Source organism: Pipistrellus hanaki (genome assembly GCF_964339955.1).
Source record: "Pipistrellus hanaki genome assembly, chromosome: 8".
Lineage (NCBI taxonomy): Eukaryota > Metazoa > Chordata > Mammalia > Chiroptera > Vespertilionidae > Pipistrellus > Pipistrellus hanaki.
The window spans coordinates 9,998,967-10,001,994 of record NC_140510.1 but is presented as its reverse complement, the minus strand read 5'-3'; the positions used below and the strand labels follow the sequence as shown (position 1 = coordinate 10,001,994).

Below are 3,028 nucleotides of genomic sequence, written 5' to 3'. Positions count from 1 at the left end.
CACACTGTCAGGGCCCCCTAGTTCCCCGGGAGAGGACACAGTGCTTCATGAGGGTCCTGATCTGTATCCTCGATATTAGAATTGTAAGGATAATAAGGCTTTCCTGGGTTTGATCAGTCACTTTAACCAGGCATGGAACCTGAGGGGGTTGTAGGAACATTGGAGATTTGTGGCCAGTTGTCATAAGGCCTTCTGGCTGAGTCCACACTTGCAGCTGGCATCTGAGTAGCAGTCTTGTTGGGGATGGTGCCCTGTCCCTGTGCAATCGCACTAGGGCAGGGGGGTCTGCATTTGTGTCTGGGGAAGTGTACCCCACTGCTGTCTGGTGTCTCAACACTCCCTCAGAAGCAGGGGCTTCCCCCACAGTCACAAAAAAGCAATGCACCTACTAGTTTATTTCCAAGAAGCAAGAAAGAGTAATGTAGCCCCCAACGCGGAATATATGCTGTTCTCTTCAGTTTTAGTATGCCCACTTATTTTTCCTACACCTAAGATAGTCACCATGAGAATGCCATACATTGATTGATCTAAATGCCCTGGCTCTTAAATCAGCCCCGGCCAAGCCGAAGGGATTGTGATTGGTTAGACAGATCCATCTTCCTATCCACCCCAAAGTGTGCAGAAGGCGATTTTTTTTTTTTTTTTTTTTTTTTTTTTTTTTTTTTAGGTAAACAACTAAACACAGTTGAGGTTCTGTTGGGAAAGAGAAGGGGGATAATGGGCGTTATGGAGACCAACAGTGGCTCTGATTTGAACCCCAGCATCCGTATTTACCAGCTGTGGGAACAGGCTCTTTGGGTCTGTTTTTGTGTCTGTGCAAAAGAGACAGCCATGTCTACCCGAATTTAAACAAAATGCATAGTGGGTGACATGTAGTTGGGTACACAAACAGCATTCCTCAAGCATTCCCCCCCCCCCCCCCACCACCACCACCACCACCACCACCACCACCACTGCCTCAGATGCTGAGCTCCTGGGTTAGCACAGCCCTTTCATCTCTGATGACCTGGGGCCGTGCCTGGCACTGAGGAACTTTTACTCAGTGTTTTACATGAATGGACAAGAGGGCGTTCCCTGAGTGACATGAGAAGCAGCAGCTCTCTGTGTAGCCCGTCCTTGCTTTGATGCTGGGAAAACTGTGGTTAGCTAAATATGAATTTCAGCCACAGCAGCTCTTTGACCTTCAGAGTTCACACATCGGTGCTCTTCTTTTCCTCTTTTACTCCATCTTGATTTTCTATTTCTATTTTTCTGAGCCTTCATTTCTGCCTCTGTTTTTGTTTTCCTGGGAGCGTCTGTTGTCAGTGTCTGCTGTGAGAGATAGGATAAAGCAAGCGAGCAGACAAATCAGACCCAGCTTTCAAAAAGTAAAAGGACGCATTGAGCCCTCGCACCGTTACGAAATGGATCTTTCCCAGGCTGATCGGAGGAGCCCAGGCTTCGCATTAGGCTCAGGTCCAAGGGGGCGGGGGTGCCAGAGGGAAGGCTGCGGCCGGCGAGACGGCCAAGGAAAAAGGCTTCATTTAGCGGCGGCCCGAGTGGCGCGGTTGGCCGCGCTCAGCTTCCCGGGAAGTGAAAGACAGACATCCCCCATCGCTTCCCTTTCAGGCTCCACAGCTGGAGGGGCCCGGGAGCCAAGTCCCGCCCTTCTCAGTGCGGGCTGTCACTCAGATGCCTGGGCCTGCTGATCTATTGGCCAAACGTCCAACCTGAGGAAAAGGGCCATCGCGGTCTCTGCTCATCCATCATTAAACGGCCCATTTAATGTGAAAGAGCCTGACTCCCCCTTTTTCCCTCTGCGTGGCTTAAAGAGACAACGGAAAGCTGTCTAAAAAGTGCCAGGGAAGGAAAAGGCAGAAACAGTTCTGGAGCAGACCCTCGTTCGTCATTCTGCACCGGGGGCTTCTGTGCTGCACAGACTGAGAGCAGGAAGGTAAGTTGGGGATCCTCTACTGTAACCCCTTATTTACAGATTGGAGGCCATGCCTGAAGAAGTAAAGTGACTCACCCAAGGTCACCCCGCCAGTGAAGGGCAGAACCGGTCCACATCATCTCTCTCCCCATCCAGTCTTTACTCACTGCACTACCTCACTCCCCTGGGGCCCTGCAGCCCGCAGGCCGACGCTGCCCAGTGAGCCAGGCCGGCTGGGGCCACAGTCACAGACTCCTGAAGGAGAGCCAGCAATTCAGATCGGTGATGCTCTGTGAAGGCCGGCGCCCTGGGAGCATGCCACTGCTTCTCTGCTGTTTTAAACCAGCCACCCAAACAGGAACGTGCAGGAGCCCAGCTAACTAACTCCTCTTGTCATACAAAATGAAACCGTGTACAGGCAGACACTCCCTTGCGCACAAATAAGCTGTATACCCACAGAGGGTTTGGAATTTGCTATTTAGAACTCAGGCTGTGTTTTCTTCCCGGGAAGTCACACGATCGAGTGTGGTCAGAACCCCAGGCCAGGTCACAGAGGGCGGCTTCGCCAATCAGTAACCGCAGGGGCCAAAGGGCCCTTTCTCGTGCTGTTCCTAAGCAAAAGCACATTCCAAGTTCCACGCGGGAATCGTGGGAACGGAGCTAGGCCACCTCAGCGCCCGCAGGAAGCAGACCCTCCCAGTGGGAGCGAGGAGGCCAGCGGACCGTGACTGGCACCGGCTTTAGATGGAAATAAAGCTGTTTGTGCCCCAGCCAGTTTGGCTCAGTGGATAGAGCGTCGGCCTTCAGACTGAAGGGTCCCTGATTCCAGTCAAGGGCACGTACAGGCTGGATCCCCAGTAGGGGCGTGCAGGAGGCAGCCAGTCAATGATCGCCTCTCATCATTGGTGTTTCTCTCCTCTTCCTTTCTGAAATCAATAAACAAACAAACAAAAGCTGTTTGTGAGTCACCCCTGCCAGTTGGCAGCTGAACTAGTTCCTTACCTGCTCTGAGCCTCTGAAAACTGAGAATGATCATGACACCTCCCAGGGAAATGTAAGCACAAGGCAATACGTGCACAGAAAGGACTTCCTCAGTGTCTCCGTGTACAACAAGCT

General features: G+C 52.1%; 1 long non-coding RNA gene across 1 annotated transcript; it reads right to left on the bottom strand.

Annotated features, from left to right (window-relative positions):
- Nucleotides 1-380: 380 nt before the first annotated feature.
- On the bottom strand, nt 381-2,728 carry LOC311626619. Its single transcript, XR_014795737.1, has 2 exons — nt 2,009-2,728; nt 381-1,311 (listed from the first exon to the last, which is right to left on the bottom strand). It is a non-coding gene; the product is annotated as an uncharacterized lncRNA (long non-coding RNA).
- Between the last annotated feature and the right edge of the window lie 300 nt (nt 2,729-3,028).